This window comes from Ptiloglossa arizonensis, chromosome 4 (genome assembly GCF_051014685.1).
Source record: "Ptiloglossa arizonensis isolate GNS036 chromosome 4, iyPtiAriz1_principal, whole genome shotgun sequence".
NCBI classification, from domain to species: Eukaryota; Metazoa; Arthropoda; class Insecta; order Hymenoptera; family Colletidae; genus Ptiloglossa; species Ptiloglossa arizonensis.
In genome coordinates, this window is record NC_135051.1 from 15,038,343 (window position 1) to 15,051,040 (window position 12,698).

Sequence of the window (12,698 nt, forward strand, 5' to 3'; positions counted from 1 at the left end):
TGCCGCTTGTAATTAACGGTGCACGAAAATTGTCACGGTTAAACTATTTTCAAGTGGTACGCTCAATGTAAAGCGCAACGTGCAATCGTGGTCGTAATTATTGCGTGTACAGAAATCACTTTCACGGAAAAATTATGCAAATACGATGCTCGTTGTTGACACGTACAGTGTGGTACATTTAACTCGACCGACTCGCATATCCTCATTATTGTTGATAATACGAGCAAATATTTCCAAAAGTAAATGTTTGTATCAAAATTGCAAATATTTCAATCACTAGGAAATAATTTATTTCCAGTACAATGAACTTCACGGATCTGTCGTATTTACTGTATACAGGGTGGTCAATGGAAGATTGAAAAGTTTGAAAAAGAGACTGTCTCTGTGAGCAGGTAAACGATGGCCATTTGCGGTATATTTTCACACATAATACTAAAAAAATCTATTCATTGTATTTCCAAATAGAATAGTAAAAAATTGAGAAAACATGTGTTTGTAAAAGTTATATTTATTTCATATCATTCAGTCTTTCAGTGGTCACTTTGTATAGTAATTCCACCATTCAAGTTATAGGCACTTTATTTTCGAGTAAATATCTATTATAGCAAGAAAAAGAGATCAGTTCTGGATCAAGAGAAATGTATAATTACATATAACTAGAAAAAAGTTTTACAAATAAAAGAGACGTTAAGCAATGTTACGTTTTTATCTGGAACGATTTTTAGGTTAAATAGCTTCTAAAATAATTGAACAAAGTTACGCGATTAATTTAAAGCGACAGTAATTGTGTTATCTACTTTACACAATATATTTTATTTCTTATACTTTTCAAAATTTATCCCATAATTTGATTACTGTACCTAAAGAGGACCTTACATGGAAGATCGAAAGGTGGTAATAAATAAAAATTTTTGAAACATTGAAACAGAAGATCGATAAATTAAACACTCCTTAAGCAGAAAGTGACCAAAAATACGCACAAACAGACATTCGTTATCTAAAATTTAAGTTGAAAAAATTAGTAGCAATTTCAGTGTTTCGAAAAATAACGATCGAACGTATCTTTCCTACTTCTTTGCAATAAATGCGGATATTAAACGACATAATTGCAGTTTCGCGACACCCTTTCCGAGGATATTGTTACAAGTTTGCTTATGACGCCAATTTATGACCTAACCCTTCGCGAATAGCAATATGCATAAACGTAAGAGACTTGTGCGGATACACTAGATGGACGAGCATTAATTTGTTTTTTGTTTTTTTCCAGAGGATCGTAAAGATTTACTGTTAAAATAAAGCCGGCCGAGGATTCTCCACGCCGGGGATATTATCGTGTACCCTATTTTGTTCCGCAATCCTCCGATTGTTATCAACGTTCGAAAGCGTCGATTTGTCGGCGAAAACAAATTTACTAGCGTCGTTGTTCATTTCTCCCGGCAAACAAATTTGTTTTTTGACCCCGCGCGAATCAAACGCCCGCGAACATTCGATGTTTATCGCGTTAATAAAATATTTAAAAACACTCTTCTCAGAGTTGTAACCCGGCAATATTTCTCTCTGTCAGATGTGACGTGATTGCCATAAAAACGTTTAATTCGCCTGCCTTTCTGCGTTCGGGGAACACGAACGTGATAAACGTTGAAATATTTCACAGGGTTGCACGCTGAAAGCGTTTGAAACTGTTTTCTTGGGAACGGTTAGGGATTGCGAGAAAATTGTTTATTAATACTTTATCCGTAGCTGCTGGTTTTGCACGGTGTTCGTCTGCATCTGCCACGATTGACCATACCAGAGAGCGATTCAGTGAGGTAATAAACTGGAAGGGAAATTTAATTACGGTTTAATTTATTTTAGGTTTGCAATAATATAAAGTAAACACTTCGTGCCGTTTCTCCTGGTCGAAGTAGAAATTGTGTTTCTTTTTTTATTTTATTAATGTTCATGTTACTTGAGAATTATTCGTGCTTGTTCAAACGAATAAACAAGAATTACTTATCACTGCTCGATATGTACACAATGGCGTTACGATATAATTTGCGGATCAATATTTATTAAAATTTTGGTGTGTCTTTTCTTGCAACTATTTATGCTCGTACCAATGATTTTTTAATACCTTTGAGAGTCAATTATTGCTTGGTCGGAGTTGAAAGGAAGAACAGGTGGTAGAAAGATTTGTGAAAATGGTTTGTTTTTTCTAAACGAAATAGTCCGAATGAAAGTACTTCAACGTCCACTTTCCTCGAGCCTGGACGAATTTAGAAATCGCGTGTCTCTCCTTCACCTGGTACTACCTGCTGATATCGTCAATAACAGACCGAGTACGCTCTTTATCTTTTTATTTCTTCCATTCGTTTTACTCTATTCTGGAAGCGTGCTTGTAAGCGTAGAATTACAGTTATTCTCGAAAATAACTGCTCGCACCTCATATTTGCACGACTTCGTTTCTAATTTCAGCGAAACGAGGCTTGGATAGTACTTCTCGTGTTATTTCGGAATCCTATGAAGTCGTTACGAGTCACTCGACGCTGTTACAACGCGCAACCTCGCATGAAAACCATTGACATATTCTATAGAAATGTCGCGCGCTGTCTCGACCGAGGTGGATTTTATATTTCGTGAAAATTCCATTTTCCATCGAAGGAGGTACTTGTGCAAGAGTAATAGACGTTATTCGATTGAAAACGATTGTGAGAGAGGCATTACACGACCGTGTGAATTGTTCCTTGAATAAATGGACGATAAGTCGAATGGTGTGACGCTCGCGTGATTTTGGCGCCGATTATGCCCGCAATCGAAAAATGGCGGGTAAGTTTTTCGAGTTCGGATTTCAGTTTCACTCCGGTTGGTCCTGACAATGAGTTCAAGGGTTTAAAAGGTTCTAAAAGTGGGAAAAGTTCGAAGAGTTTAAAAGTACGAAAGATCGAATGGGTCACTTCACGAATGCAAGTGAGGCAGTTCGAAAGTTCAAAATGCTCGAAACCTATGGGTTTTCGACCGGTATAAAATTTAACGGTCCAATGAATCCCGAGTAAAATTTCTAATATATCTCTGGAAAATATTTTCGGAGAATTGTAGACGAAAGTGGGAACACGAGGACGCTAATGAAAATTTTTTGCGCATTTTCTTGGATTTAGGATCTGGCGTGTAATCTCGGAGGAAAGAGGAAAACAAAACTTTTAATTAAAAACTTATATCGGACAGTCGAAAAGAAAATTAAAAACTGAAACAGAAGGAAATAAAACGGGTCTCGCCGAGACCGGTATTTGTATTACTAAGAACCATTGTTCGAGGGATAAGCTATGGCATAGATTGCGATAATACCACCGATACTGGTTTGCCAATGTAACCATTAAATTGTTAGATATCACATATTAAACGGATAATACGAAACTTTCATTACGGGTAGTTTTCTTCTTGGCTTTTTTTCTTCATAAAATTGTTTTATCATTACCATGTTCTTCTACATCGAGTTTTTACGTTTTTAATATTGCTTAATTATTTATTTTAATCTTCAAAGTTAAGCTTCTTTCGTTTTCTTTATTTTATCAGTTAATTTTCCAATTCATTAGTTTCTGAACGAATTACTTTCGAAGAACGTCAATTTAATTTTCATTCAGCATTCGATTTCTTCTTTTATTTGTCAAAAGAACCCGCATGCACACCCACATACACTCACACTCATTCAAATATGAATTTCCCTCACCTGAAATACAATGTATACAATCTGCGCCAAAATTCTCAAACGCAAAGAGAAACTAAACCCGACTTGGAGTTCTCCCATCTTTGAACCACACGTTCGCCTTCCACCGTGGTTTATATCGTTCCACATCGGCGCGAGGTTCGTTTAGTTCCGTATTCTCATTGCGAAAAGGGTTTTCCACCGCGGCTTCAATCGTATCTCACGGTTCGCTCGGGATCCCATCGCGGGATCTTGCGTTCGGTGCGAGAGATAGTAAAAAGTAAAAAAAAAGAAAGAAAAAATAGGAGGAAGAAGAAAGAAAGAAAAAACCGGAAACCTGAAAAGCGTCCTTTGATTTTCATCGCCGACCGGGACGCATCAGCCCGCCGAACCGAGCGCGAAGATATCTCCTCATTGTTCTTTCTTCTCGATGAGTTTTTTTTTTTTTTTTTTTTACGCCGGACTCGCACCAGTTTTCGTTGGTGGTAAAAAAAGAATGAAAAAGAGAAAGAGAGAAAGATAGATAGAGAGAGAAATAGAGACGTAGATAGTGAACGAAAAAAGAAAGAAAAGGGAACGGACGAAATAAAAGCAAGAGGGGCCCCTCGTAATCTGCGTTGCCTCATTATCCTCGTGGGAGCGCGGCCGCGAATTTTCGTTGCCGCCGCGCGCGGGAATCGCGAGAAAGCATGCCCCGAACCACGGAACGCTTTTCCTTCTCCCTTTCTTCCCTCAAGACTGAAAGTAAGAGCCGCCTACCGACCGTGCCTCCCCTCCTTCCCTATCCCCTCCCACGTCCCACGGCTCTCGTAGGAACTGCCCGCGGCCGGCTTCGGGAGAGCGAGAAAAGTAATCTGGGTTGCACGGATTTGTTATGTAACGCTGTAACGTCGACGACCGAGTTTCGCGCGGTCACGAGCACAGGCCCCGAGCACGTGAAAGGGATTCTATTTCGGGAGACCGCGCCGGCGCTGGAAATAATAACGCGCGGTGTGACGGTGACGCACCGTCGAGCCCGCGACGACGCTACCGGGGTGTGATATCTTTAGCGACTTCGTCGCGATGCGGCAAATTGTCCCGTTATTTTTGCCATTGGGGAGGGACGAGTGGAGAAATCCCGCTATTGGGGAGGGACGAGTGGAGAAATCCCGCTATTGGGGAGGGACGAGTGGAGAAGAGGGGATGATTTCGTTTCGATTCGGACATCGGTCAGATGGAAGAGATCGGGATGTATTATAGTTACGGTTGGCGCGGTACTTTCTATCGGTATTATGGATACGAGTATTGAATTAGTTGTATCTTTTACGTTGATTAGTGTTGTTGTAATTGATGTGGGAAGAGATTGGGAAGTAGTTACGGTTGGCACGGTTCTTTCTATTGGTTCTATGAATACGAGTATTGAATTGCATTTCTTTTGATAATTATTATTGTTGGTGTAATTAATGTAGGAAGAAATTGGGAAACAGGTATAGTTGGCATGGTTCTTTCTATTGGTACGATGGATACTAGTATTGAATTAGTTGTGTTTCTTACGTTAATTATTGTTGTTATAATTAATGTGGGAAGAGATTGGTAATCGATTATGGTTGCCATGGTTCTTTCTACTGGTTCTATGAATACGAGTATTGAATTGCATTTCTTTTGATAATTATTATTGTTGGTGTAATTAATGTAGGAAGAAATTGGGAAACAGTTATATTTGGCATGGTTCTTTTTATTGGTACGATGGATACAAATATTGAATTAGTTGTGTTTCTTACGTTAATTATTGTTGTTATAATTAATACAGGAATAGATTGATAAACATTTATACTTACCATGGTTCTTTCTATTGGTTCTATGAACACGAGTATTGAATTGTATTTCTTATAATTAATATAGGATAATGTAAGAAGTTATAATTATTGTAGGAAGAGATTGGGAAACAGTTATAGTTGGCATGGTTCTTTCTATTGGTACAATGGATATGAATATTAATTTAGTTGTATTCTTAAATTATTATTGTTGTTATAATTAATGCAGGAATAGATTGATAAACAGTTATAGTTACCATGGTTCTTTCTATTGGTTCTATGAACACGAGTATTGAATTGTATTTCTTATGATTAATATAGGATAATGTAAGAAGTTATAATTATTATAGGAAGAGATTGGAAAACAGTTATAGTTGGCACAGTTTTTTCTATTGGTACAATGGATACGAATATTGATTCAGTTTTATTCTTACGTTAATTATTATTGTTACAATTAATATAGGAGAAACTTCTCAGAAATAAAAATTTTTTTCTTTCAATTAATGGTTTCCACATACAAGTATTTTCATTGTGTCATAATACTGCAGCAGAAGCGTTACTAAACGGTTTTACATAATAACGAGGGTAATAGGTTCATCGTGTTACCAGTTTCATCATAGTAACTCTGTTAATTCTATTATCCGAAGCTTTTCCTTGTCAACGATTAAACTCCTGTACCGCGACTGAAAATTATTGTTGATCAATTCGTCACGTAAAGTTTGTTTGTCAGTAACGCAACTCTATATTTACACCACGTGCAACAAAACACATTGGAATTGAAGTTTCTTTTATCGTTAAATCCCAAGGTTTCATAGTTTCCCATGCCTCGCGAATTAATAACTAGCAAACATTTTCACTTTCTCTTTGCATCGAGGAGCATGCTAATTGAACAAAGAAATTAGTCGTCAAAAATTCCATGTAATTGATCATTTATTTCGTAATAGTATTATAGTACATCGAATATTTTTATTTTCAACATCCATAAATAAATACTACGTTTTCTTTTCACTTTTTAAGAACCTTGTCCCCAATGCCTTGATACTTTCTAATCCTTCAACTGTTTTCACAGCATCTACAAATTTGATAAACATTTATATTTTCTGAAAGGAGAGAACTCCAACGTACTCCTACCACGAGTCATATATTTCTAACAAATATAATTTATTTGAAGACTTCCATTAATTTTCAGTTTTTCTTTTCATATGTTATCGTTCTTCGCGCAATTTCATCGTCTGCATACCGTTCAAGATAAACGAGAGACACAAAAAATGGTTCTCTGTTTATATTTCTTCCTATTCGAGAATGACACGTATATAAATTACTTCCACTGTTAATTTACGTTCTACCTTATTCGCAAACGTTACAGTATCTTGTACAATGGTGTTCTTCGTAGAACTGGAACTATTACGTAAACAACATTGTTAGAAATACTTCTCAGCGAGGTATACCGTTGAACATTCAACGAGAACTCCCTTTGCACAACCACTGGCACTACAAGTTTTCGTAATTTTCAGGAACAAGTCTCAGAGGAAAGATAGCTCCACTTTTAAAGCCGGCTTACCACTCATTACGTTTTTAGGTCAGACTCCGGTGCCTTCGTCCCGAGAACGTTAATTTGCATCTCATATACGCAGATTTCCAAACGCGTCGGCACAAAGACCGATTTAGACCAGTTATTAATTTTCAACTTCGTGCTCGTTCGTTGATATTAAGGCAATGCGTTAACAGGAACAGAGAATCCGGATATTGTAGAATTAATTAAATAACATTCGATTAAAGGACAAAAGGGCCGCTAATTAAGGATTTATTGCGTTCGTGTCTATCTAGTATTCACTCATTTATTCGCTTTATTGCACATTTTCAACTGCACCGTAATTCGTTGTCGATGCATCGATGAAATTCTATAAAAACTTCCCACGGCTAAAACGTTCAAGGGTTTATACTTTATCGAAATTCGTTCGAGTGCCATCGGCAATTTTCTTTATTAACAACGGTTCACAATTATGATTTCATTACATCGGATATCACAAATTCACAAGTCACGGCGGAAGTGTACTTTGTACAAGCTTCTACAGAAATAAGTTTCAATTCTGATGATCGAGTTATCGAGTCCACGCATTGCATTCGAAAGCTATCATTATTTCAATCCTTGGTAAATCGTTCATTCAAAAATAGATTAAATAAACTTAAGAAAATTGAATTCGATGGAATTAATGAAATTGTACCTTGAATTTCTACTGAAAATGGCCTGGAAGTTTTATAAAACGTCACTTTAAATCGACTGCTAGTAAGAAGGTTAAAACTCTAAAACGTCTGTAATTTATGTTTAATAAAACCTATTTATTTCTTAAGATTAAGATCAACATACTACCCTTGATCAAATACAATCATAAATCTTGTTTGAACGTAATTATTACATCTAGAGTAAATTTACTTAAAAAATAAAATCAAATACAATCTTTTCGTATTAGTGCTCGATATGATTTATTTAAAGATAAAAGAATTTTTGTTTCGTCTGAACTGTACACGAGAGGGTTAAGTAAAGTCCAATTAATAGACGAGATTAATACTTTTAAGTACGTGTACAAAAATATTCAATGATTTTAATGATCGAGGAGCGCTATAAATTTTTAAACAGTCCATTTCTTCACAGCCCCATAGAGTGTATATCTTCGATGTAATCTGTAAAGCGTCTCCCAACTGTTCCGAGGTTTCCTACTGACGACGCAACAAATTTGCTACTATTTGTTACCCTCGTAAGCTAAAGTTCCTGAAAGCTGTTCGGCAATAAAATTACTTAAAGAACGAGCCGAGCGTTTCAGTTGTGATGGATTAGTTCAGCGTTGGTTTATTGAATTCCAAATGGAAGGTTCGTTGTGCACACGGAGGCATGAAAATACAGATTGTACTAACTCCGATGCTGTTTCGAGGGTTGTTAACGTCGGTCTTATCTTATCACGGTAAACAGAATCGTTAACGAAGGAGACCTCTCGGTGAAGTATTGCTCGGTGTAATTGGTTAGATAAAAAATACGGAGGGATGGAGGGTGAGCAGGATTGAGAGATAGAGTGAAAAACAACGCAGACGAGGAGCCAGTTAATTAAAACGTGTCTACCTTGCAGTGTTCTACCAGGGAAAAACAATACGTCCTCGGTGCATCAAGAGTCTATCCGCGAATGAATCGTTCGAGTTATTTTTCAGGCACCATGACCGTTTAAACGATTAATATTTGATTTTGAACGTCGTTGTTCGTCGTGTTTGCCGAAGTCACTTTTATCTTCTTGATTTACATACCTGTGTTTATTTACGAAGTAAAATACACTGTTGCCCAAAATCCGTGGTACAAACGGGGTCAGGGAAATACTATGACTCGAAATAAAACGAAAATATGGAATAACAAACATCAGAGGCTTCGTTTTCGAGAAAAATGCACTCGAAAATCAATCTGGTAGCATTTGAAAGTCAATGCTCGTAGAATCTCTCCGCTCTCACGAATTTGTATCACGAATTCTAGCCCATGGTGTATTTCGATGTAACATAGTTGTAAATACTTAACCTTGTTAAGTTTATGACAGAGTTTAGAGAGAACCAAATTTGGCAGAGTTCGTAATTACGAATAATTACAAGAGCGATTTTAGAAAGTATAAAAAATATAAATGCATTCAATCCCTTGGTCAGTGTTCGTAGCACAGTGTACTCAACGATAGATGTCCTCATGGCACACTGGTTAAGAATCACCTACATAACGTATGAGATTCACCTTTTTTCGTCCTCGAACGAAATGTGTGGTTACGTTTGTTAATACCATATATCTTGCTACGCAGTTCTCGTAGTTCCACTTCTTTTCCATTCTTTTATTCGCATCTGTCAATTTTATTTAAGGTTAACTTCTACATCAGCAATGCTATCTCTTGTGTGTTTCTTCTAAGTACGTTTTATTTTTATACGTATATACGTGTACGCGTTAGAAAATCGTTTAATATTAAAAGCAGCTAAAAGCTGCTTATATAATTATATATTATATAATTATAATTTATATTTTTTATTTTAGTTGATATCTGTAAGCTGTGTTGATTGACGATTGGTAGTCGATTTATTGCGTTGAAATTGTAAAATGTCGACTTCGTAAAATTATAGTATTCGGTAATCCTTAGTTTTTTACACTGTAGCGAATGTCTTTGAAAGTTCAAGGGTATTGCAGTAGTGGTTCAGCTTTGGTTAAGCTCCATTATTCGCGATTCTTAGTACTTCATATATAGAGTTTAATATTACAAGTGACCAATATTTCAGATGCTTATTCAGCACCTGAAAACAATGAGAAAAGTTCATATAAATATATGTATGTTCCCTTTCACCTTATTTACGAGATACAGGGTATGCTTAGAGATGTCTTTTCATCATTGTGATTACTCTTTGTTGAAACCTTTGTTCAGTTCTGAATTGCACGATACAATGTTTAAATAAGTTGCAACACAGTGGTACATGTATTATTCTTATGAAAAAGATAAACTAAACTGATTCATAGATTACCACGAAAGGATACCAAATTATTTATTATTACATACAACACAGAACTCGCTGTATTTCGTAAATAAGGTGAAACAGTGAACTTTTATCATTGTTTTTAGATGCTAAAATATTTCTCACATACTATATACGTTATACGCGTGAAGCTGATTTAATTTGATCTTTTTCAAAATTTTCTCCAGCCAATTGACCTATAATTATTCGAATTCAATACCAACATTTTGATTTTAAGTAACATACTAAAAGTTAAACTAGCTTATAAATTCAATAAAGTTGTACCACTGTTTAGAAAATTCACATGCTTCGTCAATTCTCAATATAGTAATTTTCATCCCGATTGGGTATTGGACGATAAATAATTCGTGAAGATTTTTTCGAGTTATTTCGATAACGAAAGACATCTGACCCGTCAGCTCCCCAATGATTTTACCTTAAAACTCTCGCGACAAGATTTCTAAAAATCACCTCGATACTCCGCTTCATCAAACTTGGTGCTTCCACATCGATACCCTCGATTTTAAAAAATCATGCTCATCGGACCTATTGATCTTCCGTATCCGCCTCGTGAGAAACTATCCGACATCAAATCCTTCGGAATATTCGAAAAACTCCAAGCACGATGCACTCGAAAGAAAAAAGTTTCCCCGAAACTTTCTTCTTTCCTCTCTTCCACGATCCCTCCGCGCGAAATAATCGTCACGTGCTCCATTAACGCGTGAACACACTTCCCCTTTCTAATCCTGTTTAGCAACTAGCAGCTTTACTCGAGCCCCGTGGTGCAAAACGTGCGACAAAAGGAGTGCGTGAAGTGGTCCGTGGGATTCGTAAGCGTCTCCGAAATGCCGGCCACGTACGAAAACACGAACCAACGGAAGTTACTATCCGTTTTCTCAGGGTTGGCTGCTCTTTTCGCGAAGGATCAACCGAATCACCATTTGCCAGACCGCTGTAAAACCGAGGGTGAGTCCGCTTGATCCTTCCGTGCACAGGGGTGGGGGATTGTGGCAAGAAGCACGGTCGCTCCGGGGGGTTGTAGGGGGTTGGGTTGTACGGGTGGAGAAGCTTCGAGGGCGCGAGGAACAATGGGAAGCTGTCTGGAGACGATCGTCTCGCGCGTAAAGGCAGCACTTTGTTCCAGCGCGAGAGCTTCTTCGCGTTGCATACGTACGGGCGTCGCGGCGGCTAGGATGGAAAAATAAAGGCAAACCGTGCGCGAGTCGTCGCTTTATCGGGCGGACTGTAATCACGAGCGATCCTCGGGAAACAGACTGAAACGCTCTGTTTGTCAATAGGTGGATCGGGCGTGTTAGCGCTCGCAGCGTATCGGGAAACTCGAACGGGGAGAGAGCCGAGGGAAAGTGCTGGCCTGATCTTTCGTGTAAATGCAAAAAGTTGCCGAAGGGTGGAATAATCGTCTCGCCTGCTTGCGCGCACTTGGCGCGAGATGGTACACGCGTACACGAGCGATCGTTTCCCGAGACGAACGACGTGGCTTGAACGCGGGATGGTATTTCATCTTGACGCCGGGCTGGGGTGCCGTTGCGCGGGAAAAATGAAACGAGCGTGTTTGGACAAGGGGGCCCTCGTTCGATATCGGTGACGTTCAACGCGAGCCCCGCGCAGCTGCACCCGGATGGGAATTACGCAAAATGAGAAACTCGATGGGTGAGAAATGAACTGGTACCGTGCTGTAAATTGAACGTCGATGTCGAGAGGAATTGCCACTTTGTTGCTGTTCGATGTAGAAATGAACGAGTACTCTGCTTTGGATTGAATGTCATTATGGAGATAAATTAATATAATTTATTAGAGTTTGAATGTGAAAATAAAGTGGTAGCTCTGATAAAGTTTGACCATCGATATAGGAATAAACTGATGCTCTGGTATAAACTGAACGTTCGTATAAAAATGAACTGTGAGTATGTTACAGTTTGAAGTTCAATGTAGAAGTAAAGTGATAGGCTTCTGAAGTTTGAATATCGATGTGGAGAGGAATTGGTACTTTGTTGGTGTTCGAGTACTCTGCTTTGAATTAAATGTCATTATGGAGAGAAATTAGTATGGTTTATTAGAGTTTGAATGTGAAAATAAAGTGGCAGCTCTGATAAAGTTTGACCATCGATATAGGAATGAACTGATGCTCTGGTATAAACTGAACGTTGATATAAAAATGAACTGTCGGTATGTTACTGTTTGAAGTTCAATGTAGGAGTAAACTGATAGTCTTCTGGAGTTTGAATGTCGATGTGGAGAGGAATTGACACTTTCTTAGTGTTCGATGTAGAAATGAACGAGTACTCTGCTTTGGATTAAATGTCATTACGGAGATAAATTAGTATAATTTATTAGAGTTTGAATGTGAAAATAAAGTGGTAGCTCTGATAAAGTTTGACCATCGATATAGGAATAAACTGATGCTCTGGTATAAACTGAACGTTCGTATAAAAATAAACTGTCGGTATGTTACTGTTTGAAGTTCAATGTAGGAGTAAACTGATAGTCTTCTGGAGTTTGAATGTCAATGTGGAGAGAAATTGGTACTTTGTTGGTGTTCGAGTACTCTGCTTTGGATTAAATGTCACTATGGAGATAAATTAATATAATTTATTAGAGTTTGAATGTGAAAATAAAGTGGCAGCTCTGTTAAAGTTTGACCATCGATATAGAAATAAACCGATACAACCTGAAAGTCGGTATAA

General features: G+C 37.7%; 1 protein-coding gene across 3 annotated transcripts in view; it reads left to right on the forward strand.

Annotated features, from left to right (window-relative positions):
* The window catches only part of Nrx-1 (neurexin 1), a 674,791-nt gene that overhangs the window by 180,893 nt on the left and 481,200 nt on the right, over nt 1–12,698 (forward strand). The gene's annotated exons all lie outside the window — the stretch shown is intronic.